This window comes from Anas acuta, chromosome 4, assembly GCF_963932015.1.
Source record: "Anas acuta chromosome 4, bAnaAcu1.1, whole genome shotgun sequence".
NCBI classification, from domain to species: domain Eukaryota; kingdom Metazoa; phylum Chordata; class Aves; order Anseriformes; family Anatidae; genus Anas; species Anas acuta.
This window is the reverse complement of record NC_088982.1, coordinates 45387606-45414819: the sequence shown is the minus strand read 5'-3', so window position 1 is coordinate 45414819 and position 27214 is coordinate 45387606. Positions and strand designations below refer to the sequence as shown.

The 27214-nt window shown below is 36.7% G+C and overlaps 1 long non-coding RNA gene across 2 annotated transcripts in view; it reads left to right on the top strand.

Moving 5' to 3' along the window:
• The window catches only part of LOC137856092 (uncharacterized), a 49405-nt gene extending 45120 nt beyond the window's left edge, over positions 1-4285 (top strand). For both annotated transcript variants that reach the window (XR_011096191.1, XR_011096192.1), the window contains one exon: positions 3415-4285. This is a non-coding gene — a long non-coding RNA (uncharacterized lncRNA). The remainder of the gene's footprint in view (positions 1-3414) is intronic.
• The last annotated feature ends 22929 nt before the right edge of the window (positions 4286-27214 follow it).

Genomic DNA, 27214 nt, shown 5'->3' with positions numbered 1-27214 from the left:
TTGGATGTTAGGAAAACCTTCATGCAGCGCTAGAACAGGGTGCCAATGTGGTTGTAAAATCCATTCTCAGAGATTTTCAGACTTGATAGATGAAGCCACATGTGACTTTATCTAGACTGGGCCTAGTCCTTCTTCAAGTATGGTGTTGGACTTGATGACCTCCAGAAACGCCTTCTAACTGACATCCTTATGAGAACAAAAGCACAAGGAAGTGCAGAACAAGTCTCCTAAGTTTTGTAAATACTATCTGGTATGTTTCATTTTCTTCAAGCTTTGGTATGAATCAGAATTCTGCTTCAGGCACTTTCTAACCACAACAGAAGATGGTGTCTACCCCATCCAGAGTGATGAAGCATGCAAAGTTCAAAAGACAATAACAGTTTCTCTAGGGATCATGCTTTAAAAGACTTTTTCCTTTAAAAAGATACCCAACCTAGATGGCATCACATATAGTAACTAACCAGCTTGGATTTGTAGTGCAGGAAGGAAGGAACCTTTGAAAGATTTCTACTCTGCAACTGCAAGGAGTGACCTCTAAGGAATGAAGCTCAATATAATTTGGCCTATCTCCTTCTGATTAATGATTTTCCTACTGTGAAAGAAATCTATAGTTGTTAACAAGACTGCCATGACCACTTGCAAATATCAGTTGCTCTGTTCACTGAACTCTGTTTTGTTGTGTGTTTTTTTTTGGTTTTTTGTTTTTTTTTTTTAAATTCATAGAGGATATATTGTTAATAAGAAATTGGCAGCATAATGAATTAACTGCAGCATTTATCTTTCTAAATGCTATGGGATTGTGATACATGTTTCAAATCATGTGCACTGAACTCTGAAGTATTTTCTGTCTCCTTGAAAGGCCCACCTTAAACATAAGCAAAACCAAAGCAGAAAGTATCACAGAATTGGTTATGACTTATTTCCAGTATAATACTCAACACTTGACAAGCTACTAAAAACTCATTAAAAGATTACTGCAGTAAGAACCACCTAACAATACCACATGATTTACTTGCAAATACAAACTTAAAAGAAATGTAGGAAAATGAGAATGCTGCAAATGAAAATATTTGACAGATGAAGGTATATGTATGTCTTATTTCAAACATTCTTAGTAAGAGCAAAAACGTGTGAATGGAGTTTGGTTCCACTTTTCAGTATTTGAGCACACAAAAAGGTCTTTGGAACAAATCTCTTTCCATTTTGAGGAAAGGAACGAATTATTCATGACACTGTCAACACTCTAAAATAAAATGAAATTCTAAAATACATTTTCAGAGTGAAATAGATAGTTTCAAAAGTATACCTAAAAAGTAGAAGACCATGACACATTTGACAAGCAACTTTCCTTCCTGTGCTCAGCTTGTGATGGCATCTATCCTTGTCTTCTTCAGTTCACTCATTCAGCTTGGTCACAGATTTAAAAATGCACCTTTTAATGCTTCCTGTCCCTGGTGACAGTTTGTTGTTGTTGTTTTCACCACCCTCTCACTATCCATTCCTCTTCCTGTATTTTGCAATCAGTGTTTTATATCCATCATACCTCAGCTTCGCCTCTTAAAAAGGCCTAGATTATCTTTCCAAGCTCTTCTACTTATTTCTCCTTGCAGTCTCAGTGTCTGCAATGTTTCCTCACTCCAATGCCCTGCACTGACCTCTCCAGCTGCCTTACCTAATAATGAAACTGATCCCAGCATGCTCTAACACCTTCTTCCTCAACAACGCATACAAATGGCCATTTACCCCCACCTTATTTATGTCTCTCAGTGTCTTGGTGTCCACCAGCATCTTAGCTTCTCTGGCCTTGTCCATTCTTGTTCCTCCTCCTGTTGCTCTTCCAAGGGGTTCTTTTCCACTAATGAGCAGGAATATAACTTGTTACAAGCAATCAATGTGTTTCATGTACATGTATTCTTTTAAGCAAGGGATCCTGCTAAATTCCTGATATCCCATTTCTTTTGTCTTAAAGTTGTATCGTTGTTTCTAACTGGTTAATACAGATTTTCTGTTATTATGAACATCAAAAGGAAAGTCTGGAGACTGTGACAGCAGTGATAATTTTACAATCAATAAAATGCATGTTTTGCCTCAGACCCCAATTTTATCTTTGTAATTTACCTTCTGCCTCAGAAAAATGCTCTGCCAGTGGCTTTCATCCAGTTTGCTCTTTAATATTCTCTGCATCATGAGTAGCATCTCTGAAGTTATTCATTTTTTCACCTGCTTCCTGACTGTGATCAGAAGCTATGTACTTATCTGAACTCCATGCAGATAAGGACATAAATTTATTCCTCTTCTTAGGAGCTCCTTTCTTTTTTGTACTCTGGTGTATAGATAGAAGAAGCTGTAAGTCCAGACATCCCCACTGATATGGTGGGAAGGAGATACTGTCGTATCTGTATTTGCAAAGCCAGGTGTCTTTCTATCACACGAGCCATTGGCCCACTCCTGATGAATTCTGGAATGTACCAGACGCTGTAGGAGAGACCTCTCTGATGTTGCCTGGTACATGTTGTAGGACAGCATTGTCCAGTTGGCAGACTACACTGTTGGATCCCGGCAGCAGGATAGCTCTGTCTGTAGCTAGAGCTGGGAAATGGAAATAGTGCTTCATTTGCCAAGTTCTCCGTAGGGATGACAGGTTTACTGCAGCAGGAACCCCCTTGATGACAGCAGCAACTAGTCATTTTGTAGGGCTGCAGCCATGTGGACCGTACTCTGCAAATACCTTCTGTTACTGATGCTGATGTGGCTGAGTGTCCAGAAGCTTGTTCTTCCCATTAAAGAAGCAGCCTTCTGTAGGTGTGAATGGGATACAGAAAAGCTTTTCATGGCTTCTTGTAGCCACTATTGGTTCTAGATCAGTCTTTACTCCTGGTAAGGAGTAAATGTAGTCTCTGAGATGGTCCAGATAACTTAGTGCTTGTTCTTCATTCTGTCACTCTCATAGATAGACAGAGGGATAGACAGAGGATTCTTCTGACCTGGAGACAGAAGTTGTTGTTTTGCCTGCAACAGAGAGTTTGAAACTTCATTTCAAAGTATTTGGGGAACTTCGTGACACCTCTGTGAATTCTCCTAGCAGCTGTCCTCAGGCTGGGACTCAGCAACTGGTATAAAGCTCACTGTGCCATGCTCGAGGCTCACTGGGGATGTGGCAGTAGAGTTATGCAGGAATAATGTGGCCCTGAAGAAGTGCAATTAGCAGACTAGTAAATATAGAATGAGGGAACAACAGCATGCAGAGGGTAAATAGGTGAAATAACAGTCCGATTCCCAGTAATAAAATAATAAATAAACTGTATTCCATTTTCTTCTTCTGCATTCTTTTCTTTCATGGTGTGTCTGCTGTTTAATGATTTTTATGAGCAGCCCTCAAAGGTTTATAATGCTCTTTTTTTTTTTTTTTTCCAGTGTGGGTTGATCTATTTCCATTTCAAGTGTTGCCTTTTAATCACAAATGCCATTCAGCTGTGCATGGAGTTTAAGCTCTGTGCAAATCCCTCAGATGTACCAGAACTACTGCTTGTTTAAAGTGAAATCTCTGAGAACTCTGTGAGGTGGAAATCTCTGCAGAACTTTGCTCCGAATTCGGGTAGTGCTGTGGAAAACACCCCTATGTCTGAGCAGTAATCAGCAAATACAGAACAAGTAGCCTGGGATTCTTATCTTTCAAACCCTAGCAGCTCACACAGACCATAAAGATATCATGGACTCCAGGAGGAGAGCACAGCTGATACACAAAGCTGGAGGGGAAGCAGGGAACTTGACAGAAGAGAAGAATGAACACTACAAACTCCTTATCATCCAACATCAACTTCACATTGTTACCTAGCATGTAGAAGAAATGGATGGAGTCATCATTCTAACTATCCCTAGGGGAACACAGAAGCTGTTTCCAGCATGTTGAATCTGGGCTGGTTCCAGACCAACCCAGATCTTGTAGAATAGTTTGTGTCAACGTTGCCAAAAAGTGTCAGTTTCCAAAGCTAGGAGGTGACAAGCACTGAGACCACACATATAAACTCTTTGTTCATTGCTGTTTGTGTTGATATTTCTATAAAAAGAAAAGAAGATAAGATAAAAATGAATACAAGACAGGTTTTGTTGTTGCCTATAATAAAGTCATTTCATTTGGTATTGATGGGTCATCTGTGCATTAGAGGAGTACAAAAAAATGCACAACTGGTCTTGCAGTTTATTGTTCTAGTGCTGACATACACCCTAAAGTACAGAAGAGCCAAAAATCCACCTAATACACCTAACAGCATCTAATAATAATGGACTGTGTAGCATGCAGTCTCATGATCCCGAGTTCCTGTTATTATTTGTCAACTGAATGAGACAGTCTTTCTCTGATTCTACCAACATGAAACTTCTACTTGGACGACTTTCAGTTCTGATGGTTAGGCTGCCTTCTCTATTTTTTGCCACTTTATTTGTGACTAGGTTGCACCCATCTGTCATTACATTAAGACTATTCTCTGTTTAAGTAATTCTTCTCCGTGTGGTGTTGCAGACATTTCCCATGCTCGTGACATGGTTTCTCTGTCCTCCTGGTCATCCTGCCATTTGTTCCAAATGTTATGTGCACAACATGGAAACGCGCTGACTACAAAGGGTTAGAGCAGGCTGGAACAAGTTAGGAGAGAGGCACAGCAAGGTGTATTATACCAGAACAACAGCATTGATGATTATCAGGCTATCTGTCAAAATCCAGCTGTCTCTCTCTTTCTTTTGGTAGGTGTGTTCATGCATCCTGGAGCTGCACTGGCACGCATCACTCTGGCTTCTCATGGTCAGCCTGTGATTACTTGGCTCTTCCAAGACATAACACTTTTATGTGTGTTTCCAACAGATAAGAGTGTATGTTTAGGAAAAAAAAAAAAAAATCAATTTTGTTTCACTTTATATGAGACAATTGCCAAAATATTTTTTTCTTTCTTTTTATTTTTTTTTCTTCTCTCCATATTCTTCATTATTGGCAAGCTGTTTTACAACTCTTCTAATGTCAGGGATCCAAAATTCTGTAGTGTGTTTAATCAATGTAATCCGTGCATATGAATGGCTTTTCTCTATGAACATCCATGTGCCTTTCAAATGTTTTTTTAGAAGAATGAATTATGCTAGTTTTCCAACTAGTCAGAAGTATTGAAGCCTTTAGACTTCTGCTTCTGAAGTCTGAGTATAGCAGCTGATCTGTAAAGCAATGTTTGTCCTTTCCCTCTTGTCTCTTGCTGTTTTCTGTTGTTGTCTGCTGGCAGGTTTTCCAAATCAATTTTGAAAAGAATGTAAGACAGGACTTATTAAACGATAATATTAAATATCCCCCACTTTCACTTTGATAGTTTTTCAAATTAAAAAAAATGAAAAGTAAGCATAACTAGATTCCTTTGCTTGGTACCAATTCTGCTTTCCTTGCAAGGGTCTTCTGAAAGAAGAAATGACAGAAAAGTGTTACTTTTGCACTTATTTCAGTGGCCTGAAAATTTGACGCTACCATCAGACTGCAAAGAGAGAAAAAGATACCACAAATGTGTGTACCTCAGCAGCTGTCTCCCTTCTGGATCTTCTCCTTGAAGAACTTAGTCTGTGTTGACAAGGCATTAAGTCTTACTATCAGTGACATAAAGATATTATGATCTAGAATGGATAGGTTAAATTAGTCATGAACAGATTAACTAGAATCAAATAAATAGACCAGGGTAGATTAAATTATTTAAAGAGAGATTAGGTTAGGAGTACCGGCTTAGGTGGAATAGATATCTCTAAGAGCTATGTTCAGGTAATTTGAAGGACATTCAACAGTTCTTGAAAGGTTAACAAAAAGAAATCCTCAACTCTGAGTCTCTATGGTGGTACAGCCATGTGAAACACTAATGAGATCCTGGAATACACAAAGGGGAGGCATTTTCTTTAAAGGGAGTCTGTTAAAGATGCTTCAGATAAGTAAAAGCTTATCTGAAATACAGGTACTATAATTATCATTCAAAAAACAAATTCAGACTAGAAAAAATAAAGAGAAAAATAGGTATGGCTATGAGGGAAATTCTAAGTCCTGTTTATTAGAAGCCAGAATTGGCTTTCATTCACTATAATAGGTGAAGTGAATATCAACCAGCAGCAATATCAACCTTTTAAGAAAAATACTTATCTTATGTATGACAATGACAGAGACTTTCTTAGGTCAACTGAGAGACTCAGCCTAATATTCTTGATATATTTGATTGAAAACCAGGCATATTTTTTCATAGTGATGAGATAATAGTCACATATTTTAGAATAGACATATGCTGAAATACAATAAAAACTTCCTGAAGAAGGGAATCAAGATATGGCCCAGGTTAAACAGAAGATACTCAACACCTTGCAGAGCCACAACACCACAATCACAGCCTAACATGGGTCATAACTGGGTTCTTTTCCTAATTCTTTTTTGTCATATTTTTTCATTTTTCTTTGTTAGACATTTTCATCGGTTGTATTCCTAACAAAAAGAATGTCATTTTTTATTTATGTTCTATTTCTGAATTTTTCCCTGGAGTTAATTTCCTAGATTCAGAAATGTTAATGAATTTTTCTAATGAAGAAAAATCAAACAAAGCTGGCAGAAATAAGGTCAATAAATATGTTATACCATGACTGCCTGTATTTTTTATCAAATTCATTATGAAGAATAACCTCAGTGTAAAATGTGTTCACAAAAATCTAAATGAATTTTTGGAAGCTGGCACTTCCATGGCTGCTGATGTTGGCACTAACATACTTTGCATTAGTTTTCCACAGCTGGAGATCTTGATTCACAGACATGAAAAGAATCAAAGTAATTTCCTTCTTTTCCCTTTCTTTCCTTCCTTCCTTCCTTCCTTCCTTCTTTCATTTCTGCTTATAAACCCATTTGAATCTCAGTGTAAAATTGTGCACCAGCAGGAAAATATCGGCTGTGGAATGAGGCAAATGGTCCATTGCACAGAAAAGGAGGCAATCCAATTTTTTCCATTGTTAATGTGGAGGCTAAATGGAAATGTATTTATATACAGAGGACTGAAAGGATATATACCCACTATTTAGAGTCTCTGGGGGTGATGCCATAATGGCTGACATCTAGGTATCTGAACACCAGACTTCAACAAAACATTTTAGCTTTAAGTTTTCCTCTGAAATCAACTAGGCACCTAAATAAAAATTAAGAGTACAGATGTTGTATTGAATCTGGGCCACGGTGTACTTTTATCCCCTTATTCTCAGTATTGCTGAGGGTGACAGGGCAGAAGGCTCTCACTGAGATCATTTTCAGTCCTGTCAAATGCTGAAAAAGTATTGAAAATTACTGTATGGGTAAAATCAGTTCTAATTAATCTCTGCTGGAGCATAAAATGGGCAAAGGATAGTGAAGGGAGGATGAAAAAAGAAAAATACCAAACACAGGGCTGGTGTCTGCAGGTTGAATGCATCGTGTTTGGAAGGATGCTTGCAATACCTGTAATTGAGCTAAATAGAGAATGTCAGAGGAAAAGCTATTTGCTATTCTAAAGATAAAAAAGAGCTTTCTCTTGTATATAGGTGTGCATAATGACAGTAATAATAATAATTTGACACACATTAAGGTAAGGACTCTTTCAGTTCTATGTGTCCATTATTTTGTTCACATATTACCCATGGCCAAACAAAGAATCTAGCATGCCTATTCTATCGTTCCTGCTCCTGTTAACACTGGAGAGAAAGCATTTCTTCTGCAGAGCAGAAAATCTGTGCTTTCTTTGCTTCCCCCTTTCTGGAATAACTCCCTTCACCCTTCTGTGAGGACCAGAGATGGGGAAGATGTGAGCATCCCTCAGACACTGTTCTGATGGACAGAGAGGGGAACCACAGCCAGGATTTATTTAACACCTTTTTAGCAGGCAAAGGGCAAACACAACTCCTACACAAGAAACGACCTTTCAGTTTATTTTGAGGAGTATTCAACACTTACAAGGACCTGGCCTCAAGTTTGTAACTCTAAAGATCCCACAGTTTGCAGAGATTAAAACTTCTGTTCCTTTAATGACAGGGATATTTGTCATGCTGATGTGGCAGACAGGTAGGTGTTCTTTTTGCCTCAATAAGGTGAAGATTTATCTTAGACTTATGAGAAAACCACAGTGTAAAGGTACATCCTAAATCTATTCCTCAGCTTTATCTTGGCCCAGCATATGGCAGTATAGATTTATATTGGTTAATCAGAATTCCTCAGGAAGTTAGTCCTGTCTAATACCAAGATCATTAATCTTATGTCTGAGAGATACTCTGCAGATCTGTTGTCACTGGCACACATTAACTATATGACTGCCTCCACTTAGCGAGCAACAATAATGAGTTCATTTCATTTTCAGGATTTTTTTCCAGACATACATTCATCTCATCTGATGTTTCTTACTGAGCCTTCCCAATGCTAGGAATATCATAGATAACAATTATAATCTACTTTATTTTGTAGGAAAATTGGAAGTATGAATATTAAAATCCAAATTATGCTAAAAACTGGGATCAAAGTTACACTTTGTAAAACAAAATAAAGTTTAATCTTTCTGCCAAGAAACCAAACATTTAAATTGCCTTCTTAATTATAATTTACTAAGTCATTAAGTTATGTACTAACTCACATATATGTTCCCCCTGCTGAATTGTTGTATGCATTGCTACAAACATTTTCACATGCCTATATAGAGCATGCACCTACATGAAGATGCAAGTGTGTAAGAAGGGTAGAATTGTAACACATTATCTATCATTTTAATCCGAACAGAAGCAAGCTTTGTACCTTGCAAATGACTTCAAATTTGTATGCTGTAAGCATTGCATTGACCTATCAGCCAGTGTGCAAATATTTCATTTTTACGTTCCCCAAGAACCCATGAACACTTTCCAGTGATGTCAGGTTCAAAAATTGAGTTTGTGGTTCATTGCTGAGCCGGGACTTGTGCACCTCAAAGCTCTTGTCCAGGCTCAGAGCTTCCTGATCACAGAGAGCTACTCCTTGGAAATGAAGAGGGTAACAATGCTTACATGCTTCTAGTTGTTCATTCTGTGTTGCTCTTCCTCTCAATTTATTGATTTCAGGCTGTGTTCTAATCCAAGAAGCCAAAAGAAATAGTTCTGTAACACTGCCATAGCTAAAATCAGACATAGGATAAATAAAAAATTTAAAAAATAAAAATAAAAAAAAAATCAACACTTTCTGGGATCAGCCTACTATGTTAAATTGCATTGTATAAGCTCATGTATCTTCCTGCTGGCAGAAAGTTTATTACAATGCTGATGGCCAGAATGAGATTGTAACTGGTTCTGGCATCATTTGGAAAAGGAGTCTAAATCTTTATGAGTGTCAAGGAATGATACAGTTATAATCCCTTATAAACCAGATAGAGATGAATTGTGTACTGAGGGCTGGCAGGACACTTGACTGAACATGATTACCAAGTAAAAAGCTAAGGTGTACTCTATACCTCCCTCCAATCCAGGACATGCTAGAAGTGCACCTCTCAAGCCTCCTTTAAAACATTGTGGCCCTTTACCATAGGTAGCTTACAGATAAATACACTACTAGAATCTTAATTTCAGAGGCACCATGAGTATACTAGAAGTTAATAGGCTTCATGCTACTCAGTTCTTCCAAAACTCTGTGTATAGTTTTCCAGGGCATTTATGGTAGAAAGGGAAGATCAGAAAACAAAGTTATACAAATATTACAAAGATTATAATTGTGCACACACACACATTTACACATTCAAGTTCTTTCGTTTGTATATTCAAGCATCCTCAAATTTTATAAATGTACAAAATGGATTTCCTTTAAAGGACTGGCATTCTTCAGCCAGCTTGCTAAATCAAACCCAATTTACCAGAAGCAATGCAATTATGTCTATCAAAAGGCATTACATTTTAAAGAACTGAATCAGATAATCTTAGATTAATATGGAAACACAATATGAGCTTATAATCTTCAGTCAAACAAAGATGTTCATCCATCAGAAAAAATGTATCTGGAATAATTGAAAAGCAAAACATTAGCATGATTTAAAACATATCATATAGTTGCAATCTATCATTTGCCAAATACATTTGCAGTTTAAACATTACATATTGATCCCAAATAAATAGCTAGTTGGAAAAAAAAAAAAAAAAAGAGGACATCTTTATCTTTTGGGGGAATTCTGAAAAGTTTGTTCAGTTCCAGAAAGAGCTGTCTTACTGAATACAAGTTCATGATTAAGTTAAAAAAAAAAAAAAAAAAAAAAAAAAAAAAAAAAAAAAAGTCATTATGGCAAAGGAACTGTTCATACGAAATTTAGTAGATGTGTCAATGTATGGTTCATTGCATGTCAATAGGTAACTGACAGAAGGTTAATTAAATTACTTACCACAGTTCTTACATTCCTGCAAGAAGCTTAAGATTCTAACTATTGTATTAAGTAAATCATTTTCTAAAGCCCTGTCAGAAGAAGAAAATTCTTATTTTGATTATATCGTAATCATCCTAATGATATTTCCTTTTCACATCATTAAGCAATAATTCATGATGCAGTGCAAATAGTTCAGTTTCATTCTAAGAATGTCAAAATCATTTACCTATTTTGAACATGATACATGTTCCTGTGTCCTGGAAGCAGTGAAGTGTGTTTCTGTTTGATCTCTCAAATGTAATTTTAAATCCAATTTCAGTTTCCACCTCCATGTTTCCCATACACTCCTCCTCTAGAGTTACGCTGACAACATGATGACAACACTGGGAATTCACCCCTTTGGATGAAAGCTAATGACTTGTACAACCATGAAAACTGGATAAAAACAGATACTCTGGTTTGGGGGTTTTGTGTTTATTGTTTGTTTCAGATCAGTTTCTGAACTTACAGACTCCATTAAAGCTCTCTAGACTGGAAACACAAAATATTTCCTTCACTCAACATGCAGAGACTGAACAGTGTAAGAGGTGCTGGGACTGACAGTTGTACAGGCAGCCCTGTCTGACCAACCCATCTCAAAAATACAGTGTAAAGAATAATTACATAGAAAATAATGCTTCATAAGGAATAAAGTTCAGGGAAAATGTCAATATATGCAGGGTTAAAAATGCAAAGAAGAGTCTGGAAGACCTGCAGTCACTGCACTTTATAATTTTCATGTCCGGTCAGGGACATCTTTCAAGGGTAGAAGTAATACCTGGAAACATCTTGACCATGTAAAGGAAAAATCACTTAAGCTGCTTGCAAGATGTAAATATATAACATTCAGCAAATGCAGCTTATTTCATCTGCATAAACATGTGGGTTTACCCCCTTGCTCCCTGTGGGATGTCTGCCTTGCATGATGTGCTCTTGGTAAGCACAGTGAATCAGCAAGCACAGTGTGTGTGCTGGTGCAAGTAGCTGTGCTCTTTTTGAGAGGCACATATGGGTGCCCCTTCCTCGGTGTCCTACTAGAGCCCCAAAGCAAGGTTCCTTTGCTTCCTTATGGGAGAATAACTGCCCACTTTAAAAAAGTGTATAACTGGAGGTAACCCAAAGGTGTCTTTTTTAAACATCCAGCAGAAAGATGGTGCAAGTGTAGCAATTAATCCAGTCATGCTGTCCTTCCTTAGGACAACGGCAGAGGATTGACTCTTCTTGTTTAGGGGCCTGGATTCAGTTTTCCAAAGTGCCAGATATTCAGATACACTGAGGTGCTTATGGCTCCTGTTGTGCTTCAGCAGTTCCAAAGCAGTTCCAAAGAATGGCTGGAATTGGAAGGGACCTCCAGAGATCGCCTGCTCCAGCTCCCCTTTTGTCTGTGTGCTTTTAACAGCTATAATGCAGACTACTTATATCTGTAGCACACTTCTAACATCTATTAATAATTTAACTATCTTCCATAAACTATTCATAAATCAATTCCTAGTAGAAAGTGTAGCCAAAAATCCAGTATTTTCCCTGATGTGAAGCAGAGCTCTAAGAATATGGCCCCAAGGGTGGGTACAGAGCACCTAAGTTTTGGACTCAAGCCATAGGTCAGTAAAAGCCCCTTCAAGCAACCTGAACATGCTCTCATAGTCCATCTCTGGATCTCGACAGGATGAAAGCCTGGCAGCAGATCACATCAGCTGTAAGGTCTTAACTAACCCATAGTGCAATATTAGTATTTTAGTAGTGAAGTTAATTGAATATTATGCTTAATAGATTTCACTCTACAGAAACACATTAGATTGGTGCTTTGTGTGCATGATTAAAATAAAGGCACTTCCTAGATTCCTAGATTGCCTTTTACCTATTTTGTACCTCCTGATAGATCAGTTTCGGTAAAATTCTGGCTGATTTTGCCAGAATGAGTCATATCAATACCAAAAAGAAATTCATTTGGTTTAATTTCATTTTACATCATTAAAGAACCCATCTGCTACATAGCCTGGTTTTGAATCTCCTGCACCTGGACTGTAGATGAGCAGAGTTATTTGATTATGGATGGCTCTGAAGATTGCAGTTTCCTAGGGCTACACATGTCATGCTTTCCATGTCCAATGGCATCTCCCCTGGGGTGGTGTGGTGGAACACCACTTGCCTAAGGGAAGCTCTGCAAGTGGATATTTGTACTTCATTCTGCTGAAATAATAGATTCTGTTTGTTCAAAATATAAAATTTTCTTTGCTCTAATTACAACTGAAGTGTACTGTAGTGTTTTACTGACCCTTTTAATAGGCAAAATGTAATTTTTCAGTAAAAAATGAAGCCTGGAATACATGCAATATTATAATACCCTATCACCCTTGACTTATATTCCTGTTTGATCATTGCTCCATACAAGGAGTGTTGTGGTAGAATTAACTTCCTAAATTATCAGCAAGAGAGAAAACTCATACCAGGTATGTTTGCTATGTTTTTTTTGGATTTATACAACAATTTGGATTTATACTTTTGGATAGATATAATCACTTAATTATTTTGTTGTTCTAACAGACATAATGCTCTTTTAAGTTAATCTTCTATACTTTCACTGAATCAAAAAAGAATAACACATACTTTTTTTCCATCTCACCAAACATTCAGTTTTCTTAAATTGCACATCATAATCGTCCCCTCCACTCAGACTCCCCAGTTCCCTGGCATCCTTCATTCACCTTCTCTCTTGGTTATCTCTTGTGCAATGCATCATGGAGATAAAAACTTCCTCTAGTCTTTGGGCTGATATTACTCTTAGATGGGTGCACGTCACTTTGGAGTGAAAGTCTTCACTTCCTAATGCAGAGCACTCCAGGTGTTTGAGAGATCTCAAGTTCCACTTAAAGTTGTACAAAAAACATGAACCATGTGCTAATAACTTCATAATTCATGATAGACAGGCCATGCCTCAGAGAACTTAAACCAGATAAGGGGGAATGTTTGCCTTCAATATTGAAGACATTCTTCTATCTATCAAATATTTAAATACTGCACAAATAAGAACGTAGACCGAGGTCTTTAAATCCCTAAAGATGGGGTTCATAAACTACAGATCCTTAGGATTTTCATAAGCCCTATACCCTTTGTGAAACATGTTATGAGCATACAAAAATATAATTTTTGCCTCAATAGATACAAAATCACTAACAAAAACTTACAGAGAGCAATCATTTTACATTCACTCTCTAAACTGCACTGTTTTAATGGCAAAAGCATAGAATACACTGAGCACCATGCCAAACTAATTTGTCTTGAACAAAATAGGAACACATTACTCTGGAGGGAAATATTCGTTAGAATTGTTTCCATTGTACCTGCTTCCTCAGGTACCTCCTACATAACCAACTTGGTGTTTTGCAATTAAGTCAAGTTGTTCAATGCAGTAACTTTCCTTTTTCTCTCCTCCTGTCAGTCAAATCATATTATAAAAGCTTCTTCTACACTCAGCCAGACAGCTTGTTGTAAAGTGCTCACTTTTCTCTTAAAAAATAGACATGACATGCAACCCACTGCTCTGTACAGTCTGTCATCAAATCATCTGTGTGGCATAATCCCCACCCTGTTATGTCAGAAAGGTAGAGTGTATTCAGCTGTCTATCACTTCTTTATGCTCGTTAAACCTTTGATGAAGTCAGTGAGCCAAAATAGGATGTGAAAAATAGACGATCCTTTGAAGGCTTTATGAAAGGGTACTCAGACATGCAGTCATTTAAAGGAAAATATAGTATGTAAGTATGAAAAGAAAAATAGGTATCATATGAGTGCATGCTATTTTTAACTTCAATTCCCATTAAAATAACAATCTGCATTGTTGGTTATATATTAATGAAAATAACTTCTGTGCAGCTTAATGGCAACTTTACAGTAAGCTTTAGGCAGATGAATGAACTTGAAACAAATAAAATATCATTATCCTACTAATTCATTTAAGACATCATGGAAGACAGACAACTCTGCATTTCTTACCTGTGGGAATAAGACAACAAAATGTCATCTTGGCTATCTTGGGTATTTTGGCATAATCTACTGATAATATATATACCTTTATATGTCTGCATAAACACACACTTTAGATCTTTGTCTACATTTATTGCTTGCATTAATCAATATAATAATACAAACCCAATGTCATACCAAAGACTGGTGTTCTTAAATGAGGCTCTGCATGATGGATTTGTGTAAATTGCTATTTAGTGTGACAAAAGGAGGTTTCTTCACCCAAGTGGTGAATAAAAATCCCTAAATTAGGTGTCTTAAACACCCATGGGATTTTAATCTTAATTAAATATACATATTTTGTGTGCTCCTTGATTTAGAGTCTCTAGGTACACTTTTTACATGGCTTCAACTATATTTTTCTGCAGCCCTGAGAACTAGAAAATTTAGTTCCTTATAACGAAGTCTGAAGCTGATTAATTTCATGACTGTGCTGGTTGTCATTAATGTACATAGTTTGTAAGGCTGCCAACAAAATCTTGAGACCTGGCCATCCTTACACAGTCCAGTTTGCTCAGTGGTCTAACAGGCCAGCTGGGAGCCTACTACTACATCTTCACAGGCAGCAAACCTCCTCTTCAGCTAATTATCCTGCCTGGATTTTGAAGATAAATTTAAAAATGTTTGGCCTATGCATGACTATTCGCAATAAGAAGTGCATGGCATGTTCTCCTGATAACCTCTGAAGGTCAGCATCTGAAGAAGCAGTAATTTTAAGCCACTAGAAAACTGAGACTTTATGTAACTTTATCTACAACAATGTTTAGGATTCAGGAGAGAAGATGCAATGAAAAGTTGTCTTCTGTCCTTCCTATATAAAGTGCCTTTGCTAGCTGAGAGAAGTAATCTTCCCCTTTTGACTTAAATATGCTTTTTCCACCACATAAAAAAATAAAATAAATCATAACATAATATCCACCAAAATACAAATACAGGTAGCCATCAGTGAGTAGAATATAACATAGATTTTAAAGATGAAAACTACTTTCATTTTAATGGTAGAATTCAAGATGACTTGAAGAACCCATTGACATATGCACTGTTAAACCTATGTACAGCCTTTGAGTATGTGTCTTTGTTAGCCAGTAGTGCTGAAAAGCAAGAACAAATCTCTGCAATGCAGAGCAGTGTGCAACAAATGGGGATGATTGGATATTTGCTTCAAAAGCACACTTCTGATCTGAACTAAAGTGCTATTGGAGAAGTTGCCTTTGTCTCCTTTGCCTAAGAACCTCAGCAGTCCTTATCCATAAGGATTAGAGGAGGTGATCAGAGTATTAGAGAAAGAAGGAAAAAAGAAGGAAAAAAAAAAAAAAAAGAGAGAGAGAGAGAGGATGCATTTGTTACTTGCCCTACCTTCAGGCAAGTAAGAAAAAAACAAGCTAAAAACCATTCTGAAGACGGATGATTGTTTCTCTGATTTTTTTTATTTTTTTTTTGTGCAGCCAGTATCATTGCAGAATGTTTTGCATTTCTTCACTTGTTCACATACAGATTTGAGTAGGAGATATGAGCATTTATCATCAAAAAGTGTGATGGCAGGCATGGGCAAGTGCAAAGACAACTGGAGTGCCCTTTCCCACGACTGTGTTATGTTTGTTTGGTCATGCACGTAATGACTTAGATGAAACACATCTGAAGCTTGGTGGTTACACTGGTACACCCAAGGCAGGTAGAAACAAAGAAATTGAGTTTTTGAGCTAGAAGAGAAAGGTCACAGGTGTTATATTTTGGAGATGAGAAGAAGAAGACTAATTAAGAGGGGAGAGTAAGGCTGTCGAGGCTGTGGCAGTGAGGCAGTCACATGCATGACATCTACCACAAAGTAAGTACAACAGCCCCTGTTCAAGAAAGTTGTTTTGTTTGCAGTTAAGATTATATAACAGAGCTATTTTGCATTGTTTGTTTGTTTGTTTGTTTCCTTGTTTCAGTTCTCCAAATGCAGTGCAGTAAATACCATGTGGAAATGCAGCTACACTCTGTCACAAAACCTCTGCTCACTGTAAATTAGTTCAACTCTTCAGTTACAGCAAACACCATCCTAAGCATTATACTGATTTTCAGAGCAACAAACATCAACTTTTAATAGAAAAAGGCAAATGTATCTAGATTTATTTAACTCTGAAGCATTCAGTCACAAAGAAAACTGCCTTCCTCCAGTGCATCCTCACGGACAAATCTGTATCACTGGCTTTTTCCTACATCAGTCACAGTTTGTTGCTCTGCAAAAGTCATACCCTGTAGATATTACAGCAGCCAAAATATCTAATTACTCCATGTGTATTATATCTTTTTAGGCAGCACGAAGAGGACAAAAGTACTTATTATGCTGCTAATTATATACGTATATGCAGACAGAAATAGGCAATGGAGCATGGGGAAGACAAAAAAAAAAGGGATATGTCTAGTATTCTTGTCCCTCTTCTGTGAGTTTTGTATGAAAACAAGAACTGCATATTCTGATATGCCCTCTGTGAAAGTCATCACTGTTTTATGATTCAAAGGAATATAATCAATTGCTTTAGCGTGCCACTTGTTTCAACTCTGGATTGTTAGCATCTAATGCAATTACAGAGCTGATTACAGACTCACAAATCTACCCATCTACTTCCTCAAAATCATGATGAACTATACTTACGGCATTCATAGCACATGTTTGCCATGCACTTCTCATAATGAGGATTCAGCCATCTTCCCAGGCTCTGTCCATCAGTGCTTTTACATCCTTGCTAGTAGAACAGCTTAATGTGTGAGCCAAGTCTTGTCTGTTGCAATTTAAGCCCATCTCAACCTTAGAGAACACACACACACAAAAAAAGTTTATTTCCTTCCTACTTACTGCAGCCCCTTTTATACCTAAAGATTGCTCTCACATCCCTTTCCCTCTGCTTGGACCTAAAAATTTACACCTGGAACTTTTTATGCATCTTTTACACCTGGAACTTTTTATTTTTTATTTCCACAGAGTTTTGAATGGCAGTATTTCTCAACAGACATTTGTACTTGAAGTTTTACTTCTACAGACCTAGGATCTGTACTAAGGTCTTTGTGAAAACCTTCATTTCAACACTGAAAGTCTTGCATGGCAAGTACCAAGCTACAAACCTGGGCCAGTGGAACAAGGGATTTCTAAATTCATGCATAAGAAATGAAGCTGATACAGAAGGAATGACATGAAGGCAGAGAGAATAAGGCAGGAAATTAGAAATGGATAGACTGGTTCCGTTTAAATGAAGTTCTTACTAAAAGGAAACCAAAATTAAACATGCTGAAGGCTCAGAAAAGAATCATGTGCAACTCTCCAGCTCATCACTCTTCTGTCAGCAGTTTTCTCTTTTGGAGAGGTCTGCTCTTCCAGCTGCCAGCAGGTGCTTTGTAGATACTGCAGAGATGTGCAAAAAACTTCAAGCAACTTGAGTAGAAGCATTCTGACAGCCCCACAGGTTCTGCAAGAGGACTGATCAGGGCAGAGGCTGAGGGGCTTTGCTCTCAATTGCAAGCACACTTTGCTTGCAATTTACGTGCTGATGACAAACTTGGGCACAAATAATTTTGTTACTTTAACAAAATCCTAAGCAAAGTGTCTGAGACAAGATCCTAGAATTCACAACCATTTTTAAATTCATTCCTCATTCTTCAGTAGGAATAAAAGACTGAAAACAAACTGTATAGAAATTGGATAAGAAACTTACTAAATGTTTTTTTTTGTTAGAGAAATATCTTAGCATGAAGATTCATGAAGTTATATTTCTACAAAGATCTAGTCATTAGAATTACAAGGGACAAACAGTCTCTCCATTGCTAACAAGGTATTTTTTTTCACATTGTATCTCATTGGAATATGTTTTTCCTTCTGCTCTAAGTCACCACCAGTTCAATCTAATACACAATTATGAAAAAAATATATTATTCATCCCTCCATTTACAGTTACATTTATGGATGGAGAAATTCAGTGGTTGATAAAAACAATTCCTGAGCAATAAAATAATTGATTATATTTCAGGGGAAAAACAAATGTGCAATTTTGTGTGTGTGTGTGTGCGTGCACCTGTACAAATGATAAATAAGTAACCCAAGGATTAAATTCTGAAAATGACAGAGCTGTTTATTTGAGCAATGCATGCAGCACTATGTGTTAAGTAAATAATTCCAATATACACCATCTCTGTAAAAATGCTGTCTGAATGGTCTTTTTTACTAAAAATTTCCCCTAACCTTAGCAGCATTGCTGCCTCTTGAGGGACATACCAAGAGGCATACAGACTTCTAATTCAGTTCAGTCACTGCCTAAATTTGGAGATCAAAACAAAGGCAATAGATAGACTGTCAAGGAGGGTGGGTATCTGTGGGTCTCACCCAATTCAACAGAACAGCCAATAAAGGCAAGCTATAACAGCAAAAGTGTCAAGACATAACAATAAATAGAAGATAGCTTAATGAGGCTGTCTTCACCCCAATTATGTTACGTGTGTCATCAAGTTCTCTAATACCCAAAGCTTTTGCTCTAGGTAATCACTGAGGGTGCATTTTCAGAACAATATGCTCTGAAAAAATGAGAAGAAATAATAAAGCTATGAGATCTCTTCTTAATTCACTAGAGAAGAAAGAAGAAGAAGAACAAAACAATACTTTCTAGACAAAGCAGAAACATTAAATCATTAAAGATGTATGTCACAAGGTTTTATGTATTGTCAGATTATAGCAGCTCTGGGCATATGAGGCCACATTGCGTACAGTATTGTTTAAATATAGTTTTCTTTCTCATCTCCCTCTGCTTCTTCTTCCAGATATGTTATTATTATTACTAATATAATAATAAAATTCATATCGTTTTTAGAAAGAGGACGAGCAACCAATCCACTGGAGATCAAGACATGAATAATCAACATCAAGAGAAAATTTATAAAACATTTCCTGGTGTTACTACACCCACTCAGGCTCCAAGGAAAATGATTATCAATACTTCATACTGAACTTTTATCAGTTGCCTTAAGGACTGTGCTGTTATGCAAAATTACAAATAATTTAAGATCAAAAGAAGCATATTAGCATGTAAAATTTGTCTTCTGATAAAATTAATAATAACAAAGATAATTGACCTGCTTATGAAAGATAATTGCCTCTGAAGAACAGTTAATGTTATATTTATTAATAGTAAGCACACATAAGGATTACTAACTTAATAAGCCACATATTAACTAATATATTGAAGAAATCATGTAAGCATGCTGTGTTCATATTTAGATTTTATTTTTTAAGTTTTCTAGGTTTCCCTGTGATAAATAAAATTAAAATAAATATTCTTAAGTTGGCTATATTTTATTAAATCTTCTGTATGTGTACAATACTCGTATTTTATTAACCATTTTTAATAATCTGTTTTAAAACTCGAGCCGTGGCTTCATCAAAGGAGCTCAGTTATCTCTCAATTGATTATCCATTATCTTGCCAAAATGAAAGAAAATTAGTTCTCCTAAAAGAAATAGTTGCCTTAAGAAGTCAGCTAATCTATCCCATAGCCAAAAAAAAAAAAAAAAAAAAAAAAAAGAGCAATGTATACCCTGTGGGGTAGAAAATAAAACCATAAAACCTACTGTACTAAGCAGTAGGAAGAAAACAATTATGAAGTAACTGCTCGTCAAAAGCTTGTTTCCTACCTTGCCAAATTCTGCATTACCCTATAACTTTCTGACCTTATGTGGCACTCCCAATTGCTCAGTAGAATGGCTGTGCAAAATGAGGATAAATGGCTGAAAGGCAGGGCAGCGTGGAGAAGTTGCCATTTGTGAAATAATAGAAAGAGCTTTCCTCCAACAGCCATTTGCAGAGTCCTGGGCTGCGAACCAACAGAAAGCATGTGTTTTGCTAAGACGAGGAATTTATGAAGTGCTGCAAAGCAGCTGAGGACAAAGAGAACATCTGGTGCTAAATGTAACTGGGAGTTAACAGGACAGTCACCATCACGCTCACAACACGACATATCTTTGCAGCTGAAAAATGCAAATTTCAAGAGCTTAAGACAAGGCTGTCTCTGTGGACACTGTGGCATTGTGCCTTGCCTGTGAGTTGCCAGAGGAAGGTACCCAAACCTCTCCACCTGTAGTCAGGCTTTCTCTGATGGCAGGTGGATTCTGCCAGCTTGGCATGGGCAAAAAGTAAAATGCTTCTTCAATCAGTGTACAGAGCTTGTGAAGTATTTGGATACACCAGGGTGCAACTGTAGGTGTGATATTTTAGTTTTCCAGCAAGACTTGTTAAGAAAGTCTGAGCTCCTCTTAACGGAGCCCTGTTAATGGCCCCCTTGCACCTGACACCAGAGATGTCTTGCCCTTTTGTTGTATTTTGGGATTTTCTGTAAAGCGTTCTGCAGGCATGAGACATATTTTGCTGTGTAAGGGCTACCCAGTGGAAAGGAATTGCCAAGCACACAGATTTTATTAGTTCCCCAAAGTCCCGTGACTTTCTCTGTCACCCACTCAGCCCAACACAGGATAGCTCCTTGGGAAAGGTAAGAACAAGATCTTAAGCTCAGGTTCTTGTCGTCTCACTCCAGCCCTTTAACCTCATGCCCAAATTTCTCCATGGATTGCTTCAAATGTAAGTTCCTTTGCCCTCACAAGACCTTTCAGAACTTGCTCCCATCCAACCTCATGCTCCTCACTGCTACTTCTGACCAGCCCCTGACACAATCTTATCTCCATCATCTCTTGTCACGCATCCTTAAAGGCATTTTCACGCCTTTCCCCATGCCGCTTCTCACTTTCAGAGGCGTTCCCAATAAACACTAACACAGATATGCCATTCTTCCCATTTATCTCCCGACTTTATTTTTTTTCTTTCTCTAGATGCCAACAATGCAATTAGCAATAGTTATGCTACTAGCATGCTGGTGGCTATCTGTCTGGCTGATCTGATAACATTTTTTCTTATACCATTTCTCCTATTTTTTTCTCCTCTAGCTGCCTTGGTACATAATAAGCTGCTGAGGACAAGAACATGCCTTTTCTGTAGATTTTGTTCTCTGCCTAGTACAGCTGGGTCTCTATGCATAGCCTGATCCCCTCGTGCTACCCAAATACAGATTAATATATTGCTGCAATAACAATCGCTCTTGAAAATGACCAATATTGAAATAACCCATGCCTTCACAGCAGCAATTAGCAAATCTTCATCTTTTCAGATTAGATATATTATTTAGTTATATATTTAAATTATTATTTATATATATTTTTAAAATTGTTATTTAGTTAAATATTTATATTACATAGTCATATTATTTCTCAGTAGCTTTATAAGAGATTCTGGTGAGGTACGACTGGTACCAAAGACCAGTTTGATGGGTATGACCATCAGCATTTAACCCACACAGCAACACTGTAAAGGAGACTTGTCACAGTACCAAATATTTCTGTCTTGTGGGAATTTAATTATATCTCTCCTGTTTCATGGAAACTGTAACCTAGATACAGAGCCACCAAACTGATAAACATAACTCAATATTTGGCATGTTATGAACAACCATATTTCAGAGGAAATTATTTGAATTCACTCATATAGATCATAAGCCTTGAAAGTAAATTACAGTCACAAATTTTGGTTCAGCAGAGTTCTCTGAACTGTAATAGTGAAGTCTGAGATAAGGTCTGGTTTTTTAGACTTCCAAAAAACAGAGAGAAATTTTGCTTTTTTCTTGTAATAATGTCAACCCTACCACTGTACATCTGAGCCTATAGTAACATTTTAATTATAAACCTAATTTTCAGTAAGTTGGACTAAGTGAAAAACAAAAGTGTTTCAGGTTGAAAGGAATTGCCAGTTTGGGAGCAAATGATAAACAGGGGTTATTCGGTTATCTTATGCAAATATAAGGAAAAGAACAGATTAATACTGACTTGGGAATGTCTTCACTTTCCTCACAAAGTTAAATTTGACCCCCTCACACTTTTTTCTTTTTTTTTTTTTTTTTTTCAAACCACTCAAGGTATTTTCTAATGAAGAACATTAAACTTCCATTTTCATATGTAAATACAACTGGTAATTCTAATTTTAGAAAGTATGGCTTTTTTTTTTTTCCCAGCATCCTCACAAGAAAAGTATCTTCCAGTCTCTCTGGTTGTTAAATGAATAATGAAATTAGCTCATTATGCTTCAACAAGGGAAAATGTGTGATATAAAAATCTCAAAAAAAAGAACCAAATTTTCAAATCAAACATTGCTGTAACCATGACCTACCTAGAGATGTTGTAGATTGACATTTGTAATCCCATGCTGATTTTGACTATTAACAACTTCACAAGCAAAACAATAAAAGCTCAACCTAGCTTTAAAACAGTTGTTCTTATCAAGCATCTAATTTATTCTTATGCAGCATCAGAACACAACAGGAAAAGGGCATGGCACCATAAAAGCATAAACTAGAGCAGAAAGTCAGTGCTGCTCTGCTTAAAGTTTTTGATTGTGTCACCAAGGAACTTACCATAACATGTGGATTTCTGAATTCCTTTGTAAAAATTAAATTTTTATTCTTAAATATTATATGGCATTTAAAGGATTTAAACTTGTTGGATCAAGTTCCCATGCTCAGCTGAGCTTTGCTTGAAAGAACACGCAACATAAAAGTGACTTGTGCCATCTCAACTTTCTTTTCTTTGTCCTGTCTCTGCCAGTTTCCACAGTAGGTTTTGAGTGCACATTCATATCAAGGTGCTTCCTATTTCAGCTGTACTATCTTCATTTATCTCCAGCAATTATACACTTATCAGGATGACTAAAAATAAATCAAAGGGAGACTTTGTTCCACTCTATTAAGGAGTTTTCAGTATATCTGATACAAGTTATGAAGTGATACAAGCTGTGTTATCTCACAATTAATTATTCTATTTGCTTGTGTAAATGATGCATGAAGTTTTGTTACCAAGAGAAAGGAACGGTCTGTTATTCACTGAGACATTAAAATTACTAGGCATTTAGATGTGAAAATGTACACTTAATTAGGATTACCACTTGAACTTACAAAGCCAAGAAATTAAAAAAGTTGATAATCATTTTAATGTACCTGATGGAATTTTATTGTCTGATTGAGCTTAAAAAAGTAATATTATTATATTCTAATTTATGGTCTTCATAATTTTATTATCTTTCTGAAAATGTAATATTTTGTGTAGTTTTAGAATTAAATTGTACATAGCCACTTGTCATCTTGCTCCACGTTTTCATGTTTTATATGAGAGGTCTTAAGACTGCCAAACTGACACTTGGCAGTGGAGACTGTCAGAATAATGAATTTTTTTAGAGACGGCTACTAAATGCCGTTGATACGGAACATGGTGGCTGTGACTACAAGGTAGGAGGCTACTCACTCCAGTGAGACTAAAAGGTAGAGACTGAAAGGTGAGAGTGAAATGTACGCTAGAAATCAATTCTTGTGTTGACAATTGCTCACCACAATTCTCTCAGAGAATCTTTCATTTTGGTGTTTAATGGTTTGTGAGACCAAATTTTTAAAGTTTTTGTGAATTCTTGTCCCAGTGCCTTATCTGAGAAGAACCTAAAAAATAAAAATAAAAAATAGCATCTGCAAAGAAAAATAACTAGAAGGTTTTGCTCAGATTCCTGGCAAGAGCACGCAAGTAAACAGTATTTCCTACTCCACGAGATACTGCAGTGCTTTTACATACAGCAGAATCTAATTATTTTGAACTTCACTAGTCATATCTTGATTAAGCCACACAATCCAAGCAGCAAAATTTAACGAGTTATTTCCATATCCAGTAAAATAATTAACAGCAGAAGCTAAGGGGTGCTTTATTTCCAGTAAATCATAGGTTTTACAGAAATAAAATTTGCTGTTTCCACTTGTCTGCAAATAATTAAAACTAAAACTGTATTGCCAGTATTAATTAAAGCTAATTCCCAGATTTCACTGTACTTCAAGATAACTATACTGTTACTTTCATCAAGAATGCATTTTCTTTTCAGAGGAGGAAGAGGTATAATTCTGCCAACAATATTCCTGTGAAGCTCTGAATCTTCCCCTTCCATGGGAAAGTATGTAAACAGATGAGTGAAATGGAAATTGTTACATGAAACACCGAATCTGCCAGAAAGAATATTTTTTTCTTTTTTAGTTCATCAGCATGAAATGATACTAATATGGAATCCAACCAATTTTCTACTGTAAGCAAAACTAAGGATCAGCGCAGTATCTCCTTCAGGTTGGACACATCTTCAGTGCTTTCAGTTTAAAGAAGTCGTGCTATTCATGGAGTCTGATGATAGTATAAGCCAACGTTTCAGAGTAAAACCTTAGTGGAAACAAATGATGTGTGGCAGATACAGAAACAACATTTAATTAAAGATATGCAACATTGCCAGATATTTAATTCAGGTTCTGAACAACTGTTTCCTGTTTGTTCTTTTTTATTTATTTATAACCCATAACAATCTTGGCTGGGCCGAGAATGCCAAAAATTGAAAATTAAACTGAGTTGCATTATATAAAATAACAGATGGGGAAATGAGTGGTTTAAACACAAAGAAAAATCCCACTGCTGAAAATTAAGCACAAGAGAAGGAACAAAAAAACACTTATTCAAAGGACTAAGTCCAGCAACTGAATGACAAGAAACTCATAAATATCCTTCTGTACAACATTAAAAATAAGAACACCTGTTTTACTAAAATTATTACAAACCTCCAGGTTTAGCATAAATAATGTTGTTTTTTATGTACAAGCCCATCATCCTAATCAACAAAAGAACAGCACTGCAAAAGTGGGATGCAGCCCAAAGGTTTTGTAGAGCTTGAAATCTTGCAGGCTTTTCACACCTTTGTAGTTTAATTGGCAATGAATATTCAGGCTGCTGCTTTTTATCCAACTTCTGTCTGTGGTCATACTTGCATATAAAAGATTTTATGTTAATTATTTGGTCCTGCAAGAAATCCAGACAAAAATAGAGTGACAAGATTCTCACTTTTGATTTTTGAAAAACATATAAAAATAAATAAACAGACAAACAAAAAGTTTATATGTGGTTAGGGACATGTTATAGGAGGTACTGACCTCTACTATATCACATATTATGCCTCTGTTTAACATTGCTTATCTTTCCTGACCTGGTGCTGCTTTTTTCTGAGAGTGTAGGGAATAGCAAAATGGCTGCTCTAACTCATCCCACTTGCAAAATACCTGTAATGCACTCTGTGCCAAAGAAAAATGCATGGCAGAGGTCTGTTGTACTGTTCTGGCTCTGACACTGTGTCCTCCCTTTCTCCTAGTGGCATGGTGAATGGTTGAGTATCTCAGGGATAAAGCAGAGCTCTTCCTGCTGCACCTGAGAGAGTGTCACCATCACTCCAGTCCTGGGGAAATGAAGCAGATGTCAAAGAGCAGATCATTGCAATACAGATTCCTCATTCTGGTCCTCGAGACTGAAAACTGCATCCATCTGGCCCAAGTGTCCAGCTTTTTTCTCCAGATACCTGAGTGTGATAAGGAGCTTGACATATATTACATTTACAGTTAAACTGATATTTGTCAACTATGGTACTGTAAATTAAAATTAAAAGTAAAATGCAAAGCATAAGTTCTTATCTTGTTTGCAACTGTATGAGTAGGAGCACAGGGAGCTGAGCAAGCTGTATGGAGGAAATAGATGGAAAACTGATGATTCAGAGTGAGCCTAATTCATCACAGGCACATGTGGAATTGTCCGCTGTTCTAGCATCTAATTAGGACTCTTGTGCTCAGGAAAGTAAATTGAAAAATATTCTTAAGGCAATCCTCCAGATGACGGGAAAATCAATGTAAAAACATCTTGAAAGTTTTTAACATTGTATTTTAATCTGTATTTTAGTAGACAAAATGCGGCCACTTACACTGCAATTTTGTCACTGACAAGTGGTACTAAAAAAAAAAAAAAAAAAAAAAAAAAAGAGTACAACATAATCTGGTTCTGAATAAGGTTACAATGTAGTTAGCAACCACCAGCCAGCTTCCTACCTCATTGGAATTCTTTGAACATATCCAGATTAAACTACACAATAACACAACAAGGCTGATAAACTTTCAAATACTTTCCTTAGTCTGGAATAGATCAGAAAAAGTACAAGGACAGCTTTTCATGACCAAAACTCATTCAATACCTTTTATTCAACCAAAGGAAAGTGAAACTGTTTTTTAAAAAATTGCTGACCTTTTTCATTGTAAAGAAAAATTGATTGGAAAGTGTCCTTGTTTTAATCTAGTTGCCTCAACAATTTAAATATCTTTTCAACTGTCTCAGATACCTGAAGTCCCTCTTCAAATCCTTTCACTGGGTTTCTTTCATCTGCCACATTAGATTTTGTCTTTACAGATGAAGCCCTACTCCCCTCCAACTGCTCTCTTCAATAAGGATAGAGTTCTACCTTTGAAACACCTGTTTGAAAGTGAGGCGTCAGACTTCTTACATTCACCATGTCCAGATGGTCTAATCCTTTCTGCAGAGCACTTATTGCCAACACATGGACCCATCTTGTGTCCTCTCACCCTGTATGTGCTGACATTACTCCTCCCTCTCTTTCTACTTTATTGTTTCTCTAAGAGAAACTTTTTTCCTTCACATCTGTGCAAAGAAGCGCTAATCTAAGAAAACAGAGGACAGCAGGATTACAATAATCACTTTTATTAGAATCACCACAGGTTTTATATGGTCACATTTATTCCTTATATTGCGGATTTTTAGACTATAAAACCATAAAATCTCTTTTTCAACAAAGCTCCTAAGAC